Below are 22,095 nucleotides of genomic sequence, written 5' to 3'. Positions count from 1 at the left end.
TTTTCGACTTTATTTAACAACTATATCCATTTTGTGTTAATATATTTGTCGCGTTTTAGATAACACCACATGTAATTGAGACACATAGACAGAGGGCTGATTTTCACCCCAAATAGAGAAGCAATCTACCGAATCTAATTTAAATCTACATCATCTTAGAAAATCTTAGTCTCGTTTTTGTTAATAAGTAGACTGAAAGCTTTTCGAAATTTATTAAGAATAATATGGAAAGACATGCATTCATCATATGTTGACTCCCCTGCACATAGTACACCACCCACAAATCAAATATGGGACAACATAATGTTTATGATCACCTTACATCCAGTTATATCGCCTTCCTCCATTTTAGCCTCTATACCTCTACTGAGAGCTTCCATAACTAGTATAAAGTGAAATGGAGACTACGCTGAACCTTGGCGAAGCCCCCTATATATTTTGAAGAAATGTGTGGGTTCACCATTAATAAGAACTGCCATAGAAGCTGAAGAGAAGCATGAATTGATCCACCGTACATGTATGTGGGGGAAACATAGTTATATAAGATCATTATTAAAAATTCCCAGTCCACAGATCCATATGCCCGAATAAGATCAATTTTCATGAGACGGGAATTTAATTTTCTGGTTTTCATTGAGTGAAAGGTTTCTTGTGCAATTGTGACAACATATTGTAATATCCTATTGGATAGAAGACCAAATTCCTCCAATGAAATGTGAGGAGATAAAATCATTTTGATTCTGTTTGCAAGAAGTTTTGATGTCATTCCGTATATTGTATTACATAAAGATATTGGTCTATATTTATCAAAAGAAGAAGAATTAGAGTTTTTGGGAATTAGAGTAAGAAAAGTTGAATTTATAGCACTTGTAATGTGCCTAGAAATATTGATTGTTTGTCCCATGCTGACTAGCTCCGAACCCATCAACTTGAAGAGGAAAACAAAAAGGTTTATGGGCCATCCATTTGGACGAGGATTCTTGTCGTTAAAGCCATTCCCTTAAGAGTTTGTAGTAGTTTCTCATTTGAGATAAGCTGGTCCATCCTTTCAACATCCTCCTCAGTGACCATCTGGGGAAACAAATTAACCAACTCCATTTTTTCCGCCATGAAATCACCATCAACTTCCTTAAATCGATTTCTGAAATGTTTGAAAATTGCTAGTTTTATTTCCTTCACAGAGGTGAAAATTGACCCATCTTCAACATCTATATCCCAAATGGTATTTCAATATTTCTTCTTTGTAGCAGGCTTGTGGAAAAAATTGCTATTTCTGTCTCTAATTTTGATCCGCACCAATCTACATTTCTGACACCATTCCTCTTCCTGATGTCTGAGTAGTTTGTTCTTTCTGATCATCAAAGATAAAATATAACTGTGTTGATTTTCTATTGATAGTGCTGGACCCGCCAACATGTTAGGGGATATCCCCGGTAAGAAGTCCTAATTAGACCTCAAACCATTTGGTGTAGGAGTCCGAGGAGTGGATCATACGGTATCGCCTTGACCGCGGTTTCGCACAAAGGCAAGTAATATGTCCATGTTGGTAGCAAGGGTGTGATATATGAAGTAAGTCAAGGAAGGTGCATGAGAGGTTCTAAACACGGAGGGTGAGGTGAGTGTGCCCTTTGGAAACCTGTGACATCACGGAGTTAAGAAGGGAACACACGAGTTAAGATGCATCACAACATGGAAGGCAAGTGAGCTAGAAATCCAAAGTTTTGGTTAAACCAATAGCACATTTCAGTAACATTCATACATAGATATACAAAAAATAACTACACATGTATGCGTCAGCAAACATATACATATATCATTCCGAGTAAACAAGATAGTTGAAATACAATACGACATATGCATGAAACATGTTGGCTCTGTTACATTAAGAAGTGTATGTTCCAGTCATACAATACATCCATACCCAACCACTAGTTCCAATAGGATAAGGTTACAATCACTGCCGCCTGCTCCTCCAAAGAGATATACTAGCTCTGCACAATAGAGAAGCCAAGGCTAGTTACAATACTGTCCAAGCTCTCTAAGATAGTCCTATCGGAAGCTTGGATGACCAAAAGCCTCTACAATTAGTTATGAGGGACTACTTATAGCAAAGGGTGGGGCGACCCTTGAAATTCCCCTTTTTGACCATTCATCTACCGTCATGACTCTTCAACTACATTATGACTGTTACATTCAACTATTAACCCTTGAAATTCCACTTGACAAGAAGTTACATAAATCTGCACATGTACCCATGTGATACAAAATGGATTGAGAAAGCCATGCAAGCCATCACTGATACTCACACCGTTGTGGTGAGACCAACTCTTTTACATCCTTGTGATGGTCGATGGTGGTGAACTGATGCCAAGCTTGGTCATCCATGATGGTGTTCGTGCACTCAATGGTGACATCCTGTTGAGAGTCAACTCTTTCCTCCGTTGCATCTGGGTACAATGATATGGCTCCTCTATCCAACTTGTTTGGTAGCATGTGCATCATTTTCTTGAGTGCAATTGGACCAGCAACATATTGATGCAAACTGTGTACGCTGATCTCCAAGTGTGTGCTCGTGACCATGCGCATCAACTTGTCGAAGTACTTGTTCATCTGCAGTCAGACTTACTTGTTCTTACTTCTTGTTCAACTGATATTATGGTCGCACCCATAACGTAAATTAAGTGGGATAGTGATTATCCTTATTTACACTTGGACAAGTCGCAATGAGAAGAGATTGTAAATCTCATCTTCTCGGTGTGAGAAGGTTGAGTGAACATGGTGTATGTTCAATCGTCTTGATCTATTTATAGTTTCTATATATAAAAAATCCCCATACCCATTCTTTAAATTCACCTCTTCTATATTATAATTTCAAATTCTGCAATGGGTGGCTTGTATGCACCATGGCCCGTATCGTACTTATGTTGTGGCTTATTATGCAAACGATTCGTAAGAGGAGATTGTTTAACCAACACATTCGATATAGGAGATTATTAGTGATAATGAGGATTTGGTTCTATGGCCAATGAATGGTATTAAGAATATTTTTCACTGTGGATAGTTAAGGTAGCAAAGGTTGATCCCCCATGATAGTGCTGGCTAAAAGAGGGCAGCAGAACTTAAAAGTTGAGCGAGAAAGGTCGAACCATTCTGGCAGCCTGAAAATGGAGGAATTTTTTTGGCAATGAGGTAATATGTATGGCCAACATGTTTACCGTTCTCGATTGTCGACTCATTGGTTTGGTGCCGCAATGTTGTCCACACGACCTGGTGAAAACAATGACCATGTTAAAACAACTCTGTAATATCATGACTGAAAGGAATATTTTTTAAACACAATTGTGTGTTGTTGAACTAAATTGTTTAAAAGCAATCCCTTCATGAGTGATATGATCGAGTTTTTTAATGTTGTTTTCTTAAATATTGAAAGTGAGATTCAATCCTTGAAAAAAGAGCAATTCGATGGAAGCGGCTGTGAGCCTTATACGTGTGCATGTGTTCTCTCGCATGGCTCTTTGTTCCAACTTTACTCTCTACAGTTTAAGTTTGAACTCAAGGATTATATTATAATGCTAATTCTTTTCACTTAAGAAGTGTTCACTACGGCCCAGGTAGTATCTCCCGAAATTTTAACCCTTGTTAAACTTTCGATCCTCTAAAGTCCCACGATGATATTATTTCTAGATTCTTCTGCATTAAGGATTCGTTACATACACACAATATTAAATAATGTATGCCGAATATACACAATGTGTATAAACAAACTAAAAATTGGATTGGTGAGTGTGGTATGGATTAGTCTTACGTTTATTAAATTTTTAAGATCTTTTTATAGAGAGATTATTGTAAATTGTATTCAATGATTTCATTCATATAGATTTAAATGAGCAATAGATTTAGTATTACTTATTGATATTGCTAATATTAACTTAATAGTTACAAGGAAAATATGAACTATAAAGTATACACACAATGTAAAAATGGCCATACACACTGTAAAAATGGCCTGTGAAAATAGAAAATACATCTTCTTCTTTTTTTCTTTTTTCTTTTCTAGAGCTTATTTCACTGCAGAGAGTTATTGTGTGGTTGTGATAAAGTGGATCTCAGTTTTTAATTCCTAATAATAATAAAAATTGAATCTGTCTATTGTGAATATGTAATTTTACAATTTATTATATGTATATGTGTACGGTTATAGCTTATGTGTTGTGTCCTCTTTATTCGGAGGACTTTGTCTTGTGTGGAGAAACTTGTAATTATGTGTGCTTTGTTGTGGAGGAATGATAATAGTATATGGCTCATATGTGTGGTCACAATGAGATGCATGCATGAATGGCTCAAACTTCTCACAGATTACCATGATTTAAAAAACTGATTTAAGATGTTAAATAGTTATAGTGGAGCATGAGGAATGAACAATTTTGGACTTAATCCTTGCACTTATACTGAATTTCTCAAGCATAAGTATTTTGGATAGTTGTAGTAGTATTGTGTGGAGAAGAAACTCTGAAAGGATATATTGGAACAAATAATGTTGCAACGCTGACTTGTGGTAGAGTAAAGAGTAATGCAAATAAATGACAACAAATAACATAAGTAGAAATGGTCAACCATAATTAGGTTACCATTTTTATTGTTCTTACTTATTAAATGTTAGAAATTATGTCAAGATTGAAAATTTTATTTCATTTTATGTGTGTAATTCTCCCAAAAGCTTAAGTTGTTAAGGCATGAATACTCTATACCATGACTAAAGATTGATTTGAGATATTTACATAGTTTAGGTGTTCATACTAGAGTAGGAGGAATAAACAATTTTGTAATAATTGTAAGGTATGGTTATTTCATCCAAAGAGGTATGTGATACCCATAGTATTAATGAGATGTCCAATTAGATAACGAATAATACATGTGTAATAAGAATATATACCATTAAAATTGACGAAAACATAAGGCTCAAATACTAAATGCCTCGACATAAGAGGAGTAAAGCTTATAACCAGCTTTAGGAAGGATAATTTATATATTATCTAATGAAAGTTATCAATAAATAATGGTGGTGAATAAGAGATTTTTAAAGAATGGTTATTGTATTGAAAATTTGATGGATTTTAGTGATATGGTCATGATATTATTTTTACTCATAAAAAGATTAAATTATGAGCTATATGATTGCTATACAAGGACATAGCTTAGTAAAATACCAATTAATGCTGGTAAAGATAATCTAGTCAAGGACATAACTTAATGGCATATAGTTATGCTTATAGAGATCCTAAGAAAAGATGAAATATGAAGGGAAGAAATGTTGAACTCATATGAGGTAATTGGAGAACAAAATAGATAAAATGACAAGTTCTCTTGCCATAGATCATTGCCAAAATGAGCAAGAATATAGAATAAAAGGCATGTATATGGAATCTACATAAATCACTTGAAATAAGTTTATAACATTCTATAAATAGTAGAAGGAATTGATGGTTCATTAATTGGTTTATAACCCAGAATAGATTCTCAAGGTTTTATGTTCAAATTCCCATGAAATATCCTTAAGCAAATGAAAGACTCTCCCTCATGTGGTATGAGACTATATATTCTGATCATTTAAGATTTAATATTGATTGGTGCATCTACATGTAATGATGGAATTCATTTTTGGATATGGTTATGACAGTGGTTGTACTATTTAATTCATCCTTAGTGGGAAAATGCTCCAGATATACACTATTGGAGGGAACTAAATTTTACCAGGTCATTATTCTAATATTTAGTAGCAACTTGCATAGATAATTAGATATGAATAGATTGGAACCCATAGGTTTTATTTGAGTAAATCAATATCCCACTAATTGTAGGTAATATATGTAAGACTCATCTTGAGAGTACAAGGGTTACAGTTGTGAAGTGTATGCACACATGTAATACAAATCATTGTATACATGTTGAAGAAGACATTATACATTAATAAGTTTATGACCTCATAAGTAGGTCAATGGGATTGGAACCGAAAAGTACATCTAGTCTAAATACTTAATAGAAGTGTAAAAGAAACTCCTAGTGCTTCTCGGTTAATAGAAGAAACGCAGTATTAAATACAAGATGAAGGGCACATTCTCATGTTTACTCAAATTCCAATATGTAAATTATTGCAACTCAAAGTATGAAATCTCACACTTCACAACCCTCATGAGAATATCTATCGAGATAGCGATGGGGTTCTATTAATATATTACAAATAGGGACCTTTCGAATCTATAACAAGAAGAAGATGCTTTGAGTATAATGATTGTAGGTCTTACAAATGTACTTCTTGTAGGAAGTGATAAGATAAAAATGATCTGTGTGCTTCTACTATATATAAACAAATTATACATTCTTTATGAAATGAAAAACATACTAGATATGGTGGTGTTGGATGCACTTGAACTAGATATAGATAAATTCAGAGCACCCTAACGACTAACAAGAAGTATACGCTAGATCCAGAGCATGACTAGTCCAAATTAATTAAAAAAAAAATTGTGAACCAAAATATTTCACATTAATGGAGCTTATCATGATCTAAGGATTTTATGTGAGTAGTAAAATACTACGTTCATCAAGTAAGACAAGAAAGAGGATAGAAAACTGTCTCACAACTTGTGGTTAAATTAATCGGATGAATTCACTATATTGATGGCTAAGTGGTATTGGGAAAGATAATTGGTTCGATAAAATGCTATATAGAAATATATTCAATTAAATTTGGCAATCATACCATTTAAAATGCATAAATTGGATACCTATTTTCTATAAAGAAATATGGGAGAATTCTAGCTGTCAAATTGAATGGATAGTGTTGTCGAGTTTTGAATATGAAAACATATCAATTATGACATAAAACATATAGTGCCTAAAGACTTAGTGGGTGTGAAATTGAGAACATTGTAACCTTCAGTTATCACTCATATAGGGGAGGTGTATGTACTTGCATAGTGATTGATCAATTGGTTTTGGATAGTCATTAAATTATTCATGGCTAACAAAGTGTTGGGAGTAGTGGTAAAAAGAGAAAACAAGAAGTCATATGGCATAAAAGTTTATGTGTGGAGTACTTTTCAGTATCAAACAACTATTTATGGGCTAAAGGCAAGGTTGAGATTCTTATTAAAATATAACATTGAAATCCATACTAGGCTAACCATCATAGTGAATAGTCTACCTTATCAGTAGGCGAAGGTCACATTTTGTTGTTATTAAGACCTTGTCTAGTGACATATTAAATTCCAAACCTCAAATTTATTGGTATGGAAAAGTTGTAGTATGCACGATTACGTCTATGCTATTATTTTGCTAAAGTTGTCCTACAACCACAAGAAACATGAAAAGGATTAGCTAAATAAAAGCACTTGAATACTTTAACATAAAATTATTGAGTTATACTCTCATTGCATAAGTGAATAGGTCCATGGATTCCTTATTCTCTAATCGACAAACCCATCATGATTTTATTGGATTTCTCTAAAGGTATTATGAATAAATCAAGGAAATTTTGGTGTTGACTTGATGTTATGATAATAATACTAACATTGTTTGAAAAGATATCTCATGCATATGATGCTATGGACATTGACTATTATTTATAGGTGGTACTGTCTACATGTGGTACAGATGCTCGTGTGGATGCCAGTATTGCATGATGTTGGATGACGTGTATAGTAGTATGTGTGTGATGCACACTACATCTCTGATGTACACATTATTGAGGAGAAGGAACTGGGTGATTCACTGGTGTGGAAACTATTCCAAAGTGAGTACAAAGGCAAGACAAAGGTGCAAACTAAGGATATGTATCCATATTTTGTTTCAGACTTAGTATACATATGACATACGATTTTGATTTGTGATGGTTACTTATGGGTTATGATTTTGATGGTTATGTTTGCGCTAACTTGATATGATATTTTATACATGTCAATTGGTCAAATGTGGTAGTTTGAATTATTATGACTAATGTAGGGTGACTGCAAGAAGCAAGCATTTCGAAAGAACACAAATGCATTGGAAGAATGTGCATTTAAATAAAATGGAAATGACGAATCATAGTTAAAGGGAGGGTAACATTAATGCATAGTTACTTTTACATTAACTATGGTAAAGAAAATTGAGTTTTTGCATCTCATTATCTCTCACAAAGTTGATTGAAAAAAATATACAGGTAGCAATGGAAGGAGACTGTTGGTCAAACTCCTTTGTAATCGATGTATCAGAAGATCCGATTCAGGTGGGAATTCCATGGGAACCTGAAAATTGAGGACATAGACGTGTGAACAAGGAAATACATTGTAAGATGCAGTAATACACCGAGGATAATGTAAATTTAAGGGGGGAGTATGTAATACCCCTCCATTGTAACTAACACTTTGTTAACTTGAGCAAAGAAATCTAGGTCCCAGGTGTAACAATGAAAGTAAATACTTAACGATAATGTAAAACGTGTGGAAAATGAGACACCAAGATATGAGATTCTTGCCAAAATACCATTGGTGAATGGGAATGGATAATTATTTCATGATAAGACTTCTAGATCGAATTCTATATAGGCTTAATGGATTGGATATAAATATCCGTTAAGCTAACTTAGCTGGAGAAAGATGTTAAGTCAAGAAAAACATAAAAGCCTTGCGGAATATAAAGGCAAGATTTTATGATGAAAATCCTCGTAGTAGATAAAGGTGAGATTTTATGGGAAAAACCTAGGAAATGGATAAAAAAGATCCATAAAAGTGGGACGCTTCTAATGGAAACCATATCATGAAACAGGGCATTAAATAACTATTTAAGATATAAACAAGAGGCAATTCATCCATGGAAAGAAATCTCAACTCAGGGGTGAACTCGATGAAGTTAGTTATAGGTTGGGTAGTGGTGCCTGGTTTTCCAAGTGATAGTCGTTGTCGATAATCTAGTTTAATGGCATGTATATTATGTATGTTGACTCCATACTCTTTATGTTTTAAAACCTATAAATGTATGAGTTGAATTGGATATATTATCTTTTTATGAAATGAGGGTATACTTATGCATGTGGCAACTATTGAATCTAAATTTAATCAAAGTTAAATTAAGTAATGGATCCTAGAAGGTGATTGTTAATATTGGGTCAAGGGGTATGTGACAATAAACCATATTATATAAATGAGAATATATATATATATATATGAGAGTTATAAATTAATTATTATTAAATAGGTAATATTTTTAACTACATAAATAGACGTTCTAAATATTTTGTAAGATTATTTATAAGATATTGTAATATAATAATATTATATTATAGAAGAAAGAGAGTTATATTTTCATATATATATATATGTTTGAACAAAATTTGTAATAATAAAATAAAATAAAGATAGTAAATAATAGATATATGTGTTATAATCATTATTATTATAACACGTAAAATTAAGAAGAAACATTGAACTAAAAATAAACTTATAATCGGAAGGAAATTGGGAAAAGAATATAATATATATATATATTAAAGTAATCAATTATAATTTAATTAATTTAAGTGAGTAATATTTTTAATTCTATAAATATATAATTTAGAACGTGATTTAGAATATAATATAACATAATTGTATTATATTATAAATTATATTATATAATTGAAAGTTGTATATCAAATATAATATTATGTTATTTAATATGGATATTGAAATATTCTATTTGATTGTTTACAATATGTTTATGTTAATAATGTATTTATGTTTTAAATATTATGGGAATGAAATATAAAATCAATTTTACATCATGTAATATCAATACTATTATTTTTACAAGCCTTTTGTCAACTCCATATGGAATAGTGAAGGAATTACATATTTTCTCCTAGTGAAAAGTAATTTTGTATATTTATTTTTAATTAGGTTATCTTTTTATAAGCTTGAAATTCAATATTGTATTTATGATTGACAAAAGTTTTTTCTTGTTATTACAGTCTTTTAGATTTTAAATATAATTATCATTTTATTATTTTCAGAAATAATATCAATCTACAGCATTTCTATGATATTGAAGTATTTTACTTATGATACACATTCTACAAATTATACCAACTCCATGTTAAATTATGGACGAGTTACAAATCACCAAAATTAGCTTATTAATAGAATATGATTTTTCTTTCTTTCTCTCTCTATATAAGCCACATCAATTTTTTAGTAATATTTTTTAAATGTGATATATCAATAAGCCTCTACCTTACAATGAAAAATAAAAATATTTTCATAAAAATATAAGAATTCTTTTAATTTAAATTACTTTGTTTTTGTGTATACAAGCTTGACATAAAGCTTTGTTATTTCATATGGACAATATAATAATTTATTGATAGCTAACAACAAAACATTTTTTAATATATTTTTATTTTAACTATTATGTTTGAGAATAAATTACCTATTTTGTAATATCAATTATATTATTTTTAGATAACATCTATCAACTCTATAATAAGTAGTCAAAGAATTGCAAATCCCTTTAATATTATAAACTAATTTACTTTTTACTTTCAATCATTTTATCTCCTTAACATTAAAATGTAATTATTTTCCCTTACTTTCAATTAATTTATTTGTATATCACGTGGATATAAAATTAAGGTGGAAATTGAGGTATATAATTTATGGCCGAAAATGTTTTCTTTTGTTATTTTTACTTTTATAAATTGTTATTGTAAGTATTATTTTATTACTTTTAAATAACACATTAGTTGAAAAGATATTCAGATGTAATATCACTAGAATCTATATTTGTGTTGGTTATTTTAATAATATGAAAATATTACTATAATAACATATTTGGCATGTGGCAGAAAAACCCATTAGTATGTAATTCAAGAAAGAGTTATTAAACAATTTGTAATGAGTCTGCAACATCTCTATGAACTTGCGGTTAAAAGTCTTCATGCTACCATCGCTTGATGTTTTTTTGGGAATCATGTTCAGTCATATATCAGCACACCAACCATGTAAATATGTTCACATCAGACACCCATCCTTGGAATTTGTTGACATTACAACAATAATTGAATGTAGTGAACACCTCCCTTGGAATTTGTTGACATTACAACAATAATTGAATGAAGTTCGAAAGGCACTCCTACAACTACAAATATGGAATTTGGACCCAGATTGTATTGTGACAATTCTATACTAGGTAGTTAACACTTGCAGTAAAGTCAATCTCTTTGGAAGCAAGGATGACTAGGGTTAGAGTGGAGAGTGGAGGTAGCAATTTAAATGGAGGGCACGCAGATTCATTGGATTTAGATTTGGATTCTAGTAGACTTTTGAAGACACATCATGATTTAAATATACTCGATCCATGGTGAACAGTTTACTCAATAGTACTTTGAGGCATGTGTTAGTTATATTAAATTTTTGGAAAATAAATCATGAAATCTTGTGCACAGAGAGAAAGGTAAACTAGGTTTACTTTGTCAGATTTATTTCATGAATTTATATGCATTAAACCCTTGAAAATATTGCAGGATTTTGTATGTGGAATGAGAGATAAATTACATTAAGATTCTAAGAATGGTTCTTGTGCATTAAACCCTTGAAAGGGTTGTGGGATTATGTGTATGGGAAGAATTATTAATTATGTTAATTTACTGAAAACATTTGTATGGTTCCATGTGTAAAACGAAAAATTAACCACTTTATTTTCTTAGAAAACGAATATGTGTTTATTTTGTTAGATTTCTTGAAAAAAAAATATGTATTTGCATGCACTAAAGAATAAATATTGTATTAGATTTCTTAAAAGGAATATGTGCTTATATGCACATAAATAATATATGTTGTATTTGTCTTCTTGAAAACGAATGTGTTATTTACTAAGAAATAATAGTAATTATATTAGTTTTATTCAAGGAGAATATGTGTTATATACATACGCATAAGTAATAACTATTGCATTTTTATTTTGGAAAGATTATGTGTTCAGATGCATCAAAGATAATAGTTATTGTATCAGTGTTGTCGTGCTAGTTTATTTTGGAAAGAGAATATGTATTTGGATTCCCAAAGATAATGTCTAATTTTATAGTTTTCATTTGAAACAAATATCTATAGTTGTGCTGACCTTTTTCTTTGGTGAAGAATGTATTATTTTAGGATGAGATAGTTAGAACCACGATGACTCTTTTAAATATTACAATTTTCTTTCGGGTAAAGGTAAAATGTAACTATTTCCTCATGTCAAGTGGTTGAGAATGCCTTGGTAATCCTTATGCATTTTCCTTTATGCATGTGAGATTTGGATAGATGGACATGTGTCATAGCCTTTATGTAAGAATGCATGGGTAAATAGGAATGTTTGTGAAATGATGTATATTTTATTAATGCAGGTCCAAGAATGTGGAAATTAAAATATGTTTAAAGCATATATATTAGAGATTTATTATTTGGTTTGATACATAATTTATATAATCATGATGCTGAGGTTTCCAAGGACAATAAATGTAGAGAATATTTGTGACTTACGTGAAATATGGATTAATAGTTTCTAACTGATCCATTATAGAAGAACTAAAAGATAGATTATAGTTAACACTATGGAAAGAAATTAACTAATTGTCCATGTAGAGTGAAGGATTGTCAAATCCAAGATAATACACTACAGGGAACAACGAGACCATAAAAACATAGTTCTTAGAGGAATTGTGCGGTAAATGATATCATGAACAATATAATAGCTTCTACTCATTTATGTTACAATGTAAGATGATATTTCTTTGTAAAAAAAATAATAGTGGACAAAGGATGATCTCCCCTGCTCCCATCAATTCAAGGGTGAACTCCCTCAAAAAAAGTTTGATGAAATAAACACTTGTTTGTTTTTCCCTTTGAGGTTTCGAGGGTATATCAGTGTCCATTTATGTGTATACCTATTTTTTCATTTTCATGATATTACGACCTTGTATGACATTGACATTTACAACATCAAATATGTAAGGTTACAACAAAAAACTTTATGTTAACATGTTGAAATGATGGTTGTTATGTTACATAACTTTCTACCACCTTTCTAAAGTTACTTTATGTAATGACATTGATTTCACTTAATGGTAAGTTGAATATGGAATTAGTGATTGTGAATAATACATGCGAGTAAATTCCATGAAAAAATTATAATATTGAGTGTTTTTCCATGAGATCTACATGGGTATGTTACATAAGATGTAGAGTGTCACATGATGCAGAAATCAGCTTAGATCCATATCAAATCTAGATCTATCAAGCACCTATAGGGATAAAATATCTCAAGTTTTTCAGTCAAAAGAGAGGTTTTCACCTTCAAAGATTTGATTGACCTTCACCATTTACACATTCAAAGTTAAGATGGGTCTCCCATCTTAACTATAGTTACATCAAGCTTTGAGAGGGATCAAATATCTCAAGTTCTACATTCAAAAAATAGTTTTTCACCTTGAGAGATTTAATCCTTAATGGTTCTTGATATGTCCAATGTAAAGAAGGATCTAAGCTCGTTATATACATGAATATTTATTTTAGAATATGGTTTGTAATATCATATTATAATATATTATAAACGACATTATATAAATAAGAGTTATATTTTCGTTTATGAAAATGTAACTTAGGTTTATAGTCTAACAAATTATAATATTAAAATAAAAATATATTTGAAATTATATTAATTTATTATATTTTAATAATATTTAGGTATAAACAATTTTTAATTAGACATAGGTGTTTATTTTGAAGTATGATTTATAACATAACATTAATATATATATATATATATATATATATCTAATAATTTGTTCTAATTTAATTATATTAGGTAAGAAATATTTTTAATTATATAAATAGATAGTTGATTTGGATTATGATTTATAATATGTTATAATTTGATTTTCATTTTTATTCACAAAAGTGTAAATAATAGTTATATATATATATATATATATATATATATATATATATATATATATATATCACTTATATTTGAAAAATATCTTTAATGTTTTTTCCGATAAAAGACATAATTAAAATTCTATTTGAAATAAATATATCTATATATATATATATATGTATATATATATATGTCATTCAAAAATCTTTATTAAGCCATAAAAAAATACGTCTTGTAGTCGATATTATCCCTACCTCCCAACTTTACTCCGAGAATTTCTTTTACAAAGGAGTGCAATAGAAAAACATAAATGATATTTCTATCTTTAATATGAACTACATAGGTAGAAGGGCATTACATTCCAAAAAACTATTAGCACCAAAAAACCACCAGAAGATGGAATTTACAAATGGGGAATCGGTGCTTGAGCAACACCTTGTGTGACAGGGTGGCCATGACCTCCGTGCACATGGAAGTCGATATAAACTAGACAAGGTTCTATTTTTTCCAGTCGCTCATTCATTATATGTTTGCTCTGATGCACTAAGGCGACACGCTCTAGAATTTCCCCTTGGTTTAACTAAATATCGTTAATCTACACAATAATTTAAATATAGTCTTCATACCATTTTTCATGCAAGACATCAAGACTTGTCTCCAATTCCCGCAATTTCTCAAAAATTAAGGCAAGTGAGGGAAGAGACACCAATCAACCCAATGACTAGGCAGGGTTATGGGTAACCTCACCCTCTTCATCGACTCTTCCCTGCCCTTCGTTAACTCTAAACATGCTCAAGCCCCTGTCACCATCACCCCACCGGGAATGACCCCTCTAACGGTTCATCGTTAAAATGTTCACATTGCACCAGGATGCGTGAGCCACATGCACTGGATCAAGCAACAAAATTCCACCACTTGTGAGGGTTTTCAATCACCTACCCCCCACAATGGATGCAAGTATAGCTTCTCACAAAATTACCATTTAAACAAGTACGTTTCTCGAGCGGGTTGACACAGAACACCTTAACAACACTAGTTACCCAAGAAAAATAATACACAAGGCCAAAGACATGCTTATTGTGGACCAAGTTGTTGTCACCCTCCAAGAAATATACTATTGAAAAATCTTCGAAAGAGAGAGGGCCTCAAATAACCACCTCTCCCAATGCCTAAAATAAATGAATGTTTAAAAAACAACTGTCTCAAAAGGCCTGAGTGAGAACCTTCACTTCCCCAAATTCTAACAACAATTTGAAACTTCTGACTATTGAAGAAACTATAACTAGGTTCGGTCTTCATAAATGTAATTTTTATCTTTGTATTAATAAAAGAAATGAAATACTATTTTTTTTATTTATATCAATGAGTTTCTTACTCATTTCATAGATCTAGCACATCTCAAATTGTTATAGGGAAGTCAAAGAGTCAAAATAAATGTTGAATACCCTTAAGAGCATGTTACACCATGTATATTTATGTATGAGAGTCCAAGAAATACCTCCAAGCCAAGTCATAAGCCTCCTCGATGCAACGAAATCACAAAAGGGAGAAATTTGAAGGATAGAAGTCAAGTGGGTCTCAAGTCATCAAGTTGACCTCAAGTCACACGTGTGAAAAAAAGGAGGCTTTCTATATTTTCATAACAACCTTCCTATTACAGTCATAAAAGTTTATTCTTTGAGCTAGGAAAGGAGTGCCAATTAGGCCTCACACTAAAGTGAAGAATAAGACGACACAAGCAAAGAAAGGGGAGAAAGATAACATCAGTTTCTTGAAGGAATCCCCTCACACATGCAAAGAAATAGGGCGAGACCACTGTTTCATTAGACCTACAATTATTTCTGAAGGAAGAGCTCAATTGTAAGAGGGTTAAGGTACTCTTGATAACGGAAGGAGTCTACTGAGGAACAAATATAAATATTTCTTCTAGCGCACACATAACTAGGGTTGTTATTGGCTATTAGAAGAAGAATGAATTTCTAGAGGAAGGAGGACGGAGTGTCGAAAGAAGAAGGATAAAGGCTTGACTTATGCTTGGAGGATCTTGTTTTCAAGGGTCTAGGGTTTGGCATTTATCAATAGAATCTTCAACAAGAGAAATATCAATAAGTGTTTTCCTCTCTAAGAGAAAGAGGTATTGCCGTGGCTGAGAGCCAACATCTTGTGTTCTTGTCTCGTGTATTTTGGTAACTTTTTAATGAAGTAAGAGAACATACACTAATAATAATAAGAAGAATATTCTGTTAGCAAGAAAAGTAAAAGTGCATAAAAAATTGTTGTCATTTCTAGAAGAAGCCCATTATAACTCTAGTGCCCTAGATTCTTCAACATCACATCAGAGCTAATGTGACACATCAAGGAAGGGAATATTAAGAAAAAATACAAGGTTGAAGCATCAACTCTGTAAGGTAAGGGTTTCTAACCCATCAAGGACGATGAGGTCTATCATCTACTCTTCTAGCTCCATCAGGGAAGACTACAAATAAATACAAAGAGCCTTTCATATAAAGGAACCTACAAGAATATCCATTCAAAGAAGAATATACATCAAGTTGCATCATGTTCAAGAAAAGAAAATCATTCCAATTAAAAGAAGTCTTCATGACCAAGAAATATCTTTGAAGGAAGCAATTTGAAGATCACCATGATCTAAGAAGGCAAATAATAAAATATTCAAGGAAGGTTGAAGACTTCTTCACCATCAACACTATCAAGTAAGTACTTGTATGTCCTCTTCTAAACATATGACAATGTCTTTTTGCAAGGAAAGCAACAAATTGCTTGAGACTGCTAATTCCCTTGCATGGAAAAAGAGGAGTTCACTTCTCAACCAGAATGAACTTCTATAACACATCAAAAGGAGTATCATTGTCCCTGCTAAGGAATAAAATCCAGCCATAGTAAAATATAATAATGATGAAACAAGGGCTCAAAGGATCTAATATAATCCATCAAGGAACCTTTCATTCCTTATGTTTCCAAACTTTAAACATCAAAAGAAGTCTATGGCAAATTGATAGAGCTATTATAAATTAGCACAGTTGGAGAAGTGATATCATTACGTAATGAATTGTACAAGATTGAGATATCCAAGGAAGGAATAACTCCCTACTTCATGAAAATATTTGACATGAGAGATCAACTACTAGAGCTAGAAGAACTCATGTCTAATAGAGAAATGACAAGTGTACTACTCAATGCTCTATCTATGGATTGGGGAAAATTCACATAAAGTATATATGCCAAGAAGGAAGCTACCCCACTAAATGAACTTCGGTCTCTATGCAAAAGGAAGGAGAATAGACTCAAAGATAAATATGTTGTAGGATCAAAGGAGAAGGAATTCGCTGCTATGCTCGCAAGAAAAAGGAAACTTTGATAACTTTGGTCCATGAAGTACATGTAACAGATATATTTCCAAACTCCAATGCTTTGGCTACCAAGGATATGTACACTACAAAAGGGATTGTCCCAAGTTTTAGAAGGACAATAATAATATGAACAAAGAAGAAGCTCACATTACTCAAGAAGTTAATGAAGAAGAGAAGAAGCCAAAAAAAGAGGACCTCTAGATTTACAGTATGACTAAGTCAAATTCTTTACATAAGTCTTCTTTAAATGTTCTGTGTATCATAGGGACATGTACAAGTAGGATAGAATGCATGGTTTAGGAAAAGTGGTATCTTCAGGAATATAGGAGCATAACGTAGAGAGATGTTAGATAAAGATATTCATGTAGAAAGGATGGAGCTATTGAATGACCTCATCAATGTATAAAGGAAATTATCATGATAAAATATTAGAATGTCACTATCATCAACAAAGAAGAAGAATATGGACCAGGACTACTAAGATCCTCTAGTGGTATCTTCAATAGAAGATTCATAACTTTAATAAAAATAAGCATGGAAAATTTTAAGAACCAACCTAAATTTATATGTATAATAAATGGGCGAATCCCCATGATACATAGGAAAAATGGGAGGTGATTTTATCACTAATATCTATATCTATATCTATATCTATATCTATATCTATCTATATATATAAATATAAATATATATATATATATATATATATATATATATATATATATATATATATATATATATATATATATATATTATATATATATATATATATATATATATATATATATATATATATATATATATATATATATATATATATTGGCGAATCTCTCACCATATTATATTATTTTTAAAGTCATGGCAAATCTTTCACTGAATAATAAAACATTATGAAGTCTTGGAGAATGTTTTGGTAAAGTATGAAAACATTATGATAATAATAAAACATATTCATTAGACTGTAATATACTAACATACATGTTTGGGAAAAAGAAACATAATTTTCACTTCCTACAAACAATGTTGCAAGTTTTAGTGGCCATGTTTTTCATGGTAGGAGAGATTAATGTGTTCTCTACCACTTTTGTCAAGCTACCACATTTTCCAAGCTATCAAATTTCTTTCTTATTCCATACACTCCAACTGCGAGATACAAAAAAAAAACACATCAAGTTTGTTTACCCCAACTCGCCAACAAGTAGCAAGCCCCAACTATATAATACAATGAAGTAGTAGGTATCCCAAAGGCTTGAAGGGGATCTAATGGAAAGATGTGACCGTTGTCAGAAGCCTTTCAATCAATATATAAATGTAGATTTATTATTATTTTAATTGGAAATCTTCAATTAAATAATAAAATTTAATTACGTCTCTCCCAATCTAAATTTCTTATTAGCATAATTCACTACTTCATACCATTTTTAAGAGCATTGTAACATGTGGATTAATTTCCTTTTTGGTGCATAATATCAGCCTTTTAGGACAATATGGTGCAGTGACCCAACCCCTACAGATCATTACGACAAACTAAGAATAGAAGAGAAGATGAAAGGTTGTACAAACCAACATATTTTTCAAACAACTAATCCAATATCAGTACCTACAGATCATTACGACAAACTAAGAATAGCAGAGAAGATGAAAGGTTGTACAAACTAGCATATTTTTCAAACAACTAATCCAAGATCAATACCTTAACCTTTTCATGAAGATATCATATTGAGAATGTTTGAAAAATGGTGGGAAATCTAGGCAGTGACTATCTCTCTTCTGCGAGGGTGATGCGGAAAGAGTTAAGATTTCATTGTTTTGAATTTCTTTTTTGTTAAATCAGAAAAACCAATATTAATGGAAATATCGGTATTTTTTACTAAATTTTGTGAAGTGACTAAATGTAGCTTTAGCCATTCACCTTAAGATTTTTTTTTACAATATAATTTCCTAAGTCTATTTAATATCTTCATTATCATAAAAACCAACCTATATCCATCTTAACTCCACATCTACCACTCTTAGAGGGATGAAATCTATTTATCCCTCCTAGCACTTGGTAGACCCAGAATTAAGATGGATCTAAGCTGATAGAATTTCCCCTTTAAATAGTCTATGCTCACCTGAATACCATGGTATTACCAGCGGTCAATACCATGGGTTATCATAAACCTAGAGCTTAAAAACTACTATTAGTAATTCATAAAAATTAATAAAATTAATAATTGATTTCTATTTTATTTAACCAAGTTAAAATGTTTAAGTGACATTAAATTGCAAGATCCATTTTTACTCCAGGGATCAAATATTTTTTCACTCTATGTTAGTTTGCATATCACGATATTTGATCTGGAGTAAAGATGGATCTATGCTAGTTTAATTCCCCCCTTTAAATAGGTTGCATTCCATGTGAATACCATGGGTCAATACCATGAACCATCTTTACTTTTATTAATAATAATATTAGGGTTAATAATTTTTTTTGAATGGTATTAACAATAATTTGGCCCATAGGCTTCACCTAAATATAACACATTTTTTGAGTGTCCTTAAATATAAGGTGGCTTATGGAGTAAATATAAAAAATATTTTATTTATTTACCATACATCTCGTTTATTTATATTTTTATATAACACATTTTTTGAGTGTCCTTAAATATAAGGTGGCTTATGGAGTAAATATAAAAAATATTTTATTTATTTACCATACATCTCGTTTATTTATATTTTTATTAATTTACCGTACCTTTTTTATAAATATGGTATTTGGCCCATAGGATTCAATTAAATAAAACCTCTTTTTTTAGCCTTCTTAAATAGAAAGAGGGTTATGGACTAAATATAGAAAGAGCTTTTATTTATTTACCATACCTCCACTTTATTTATATTTTTATTAATTTATATGCTTGCGTGTTCATAAATATAAGGTGACATATGGAGTAAAAATAAAAAAATGTTTTATTTATTTACCATACCTCTCATTTATTTATATTTTTATTAATTTACCATACCTCTTTTATAAATATGGTATTTGGCCCATAGGATTCACTTAAATGAAACCTCATTTTTGAGCCTTCTTAAATAGAAAGAGGGTTATGGACTAAATATAAAAGAAGGTTTTATTTATTTACCATACCTTTGGAGTAAGTATAAAAAGAGCTTTTATTTATTTACCATAACTCCATTGTATTTATATTTTTATTTATAACTATCATAAATACATTTTCATGAAAATGAGGGCAAATGGAAGATTGTAACTCCTAATTTCAAGGACTAAATTTATTGTTTTTACCCTCTCCCTTAAAATAAGGTGGGCTAACCTCCATACCTAATTTTTTTATAAAATAAATTTGAGGCGATTTGTAACAATGTACTATGATACAAAATATTTGCCCAATAAAAATATAAAACCCCTTAATTTAGCGCAAGGGCGAAAATTCGCCCCTAAAATTTTCCATGAAAATAAGATGTTTCGATAGGAATTCCACTCATGGGATTCAAGAAAGGATGGTATGGAGGCAAGAAAAAAAATGAAGCAAAACAAAGAGGCAATCTCAAAAATATATCAAAGGAAGAAAAGATGATCAAGGAAATAGTGAAGATGAGGTATGTACGCATTGATGTTTTTAGCTTAAAAATGATGCCATTATATGTATTAATGAGCATTAGGGATGGCTCTAAAAACATGGTCAATACTAGGGAAGATCTCTTTCATTAATAACATGCTCAAAGGCATGATTTACACACCAATAAAGGTCAACATGAGAAATTCCCTCATAAGAAGTATGATGTGGTTGAATAAACAACCTATAAATAAGCATATGAGAAAAAATATTAAAGATGAAAAAACATGATGGTCACTAGGAATAATCACCTAACAAATACGTTGAAGACATCTCCTGGAAGAAGGCTCGAGAACTCTCACAATGGAAGAAAATATCAAATGACCCTTGACACTTAGAAAGGCCTTGTAGATCTGAAGATACAGGATACTAAGTCAAGTGAACTAGATGTCATGATGAAAATCTATCTAGAAAAGTACTATTTCATTTAATTTTTAAATATCGGGATGAAGTCATGTAGGGCTACTAGAACAAAGTATTGAAAAGGCATGTACAACTAAGCATTCATATGATGAATATTCTAGAGAGAAGCATGATGAAAAAATAGTAGCTTTATGATGGAATATCTAGACATGTATCAAGAAGTCCACTTCCACTAGTAGAAAATGGCTAATTAGTTACTAAAAAATGTCTAAAATTTGCATCTAAAGGACCGTTTTTCAGTCGGTGACCAGTAATAGGTGATTTATAGTATCTTATAACTTGATCAATTTTAGTGTTTTTTATCTTAGTCATTAATTGGTTGTCTCAATTTTATCGTCTAGTATTATGTTATGCTCTTAACCTGCAAAGCGATACCCAAACATAGAATTTGCGAAGAAAAGATACCGAGAACACAAAATATGCGAAAAAATATACCCAGAGCACAGAATAGCAATGATTTTATTATTCAGAAAGAAATGTTCACAGGCCTCTTCGAGGGGGCAACCTCCAATAAAGCAGAGCTCGATTACAAAACAAGACACACTCCTCCTCGCAGGGAGTCTCTATCCTTTATATATGACTCATACATGCAATACCACGAGCCAATATCGTGGCTTTTATTAATACCATCTATCTAATACTACCGCCCATTTACCATCTAACTAATACTACCGCCCATTTGCAACTAACTGTGGTCCCGTAATTAATTGCAGGTTAACCACTTACAAATATTAATATGGGCTTTATTGACTCTTGAC

This window comes from Pinus tabuliformis, chromosome 4_1, assembly GCF_031772625.1.
Source record: "Pinus tabuliformis cultivar Carrire ecotype Pingquan chromosome 4_1, CPIR1, whole genome shotgun sequence".
Classification (NCBI taxonomy): Eukaryota; Viridiplantae; Streptophyta; class Pinopsida; order Pinales; family Pinaceae; genus Pinus; species Pinus tabuliformis.
Note: the sequence above shows the minus strand (reverse complement) of the source record.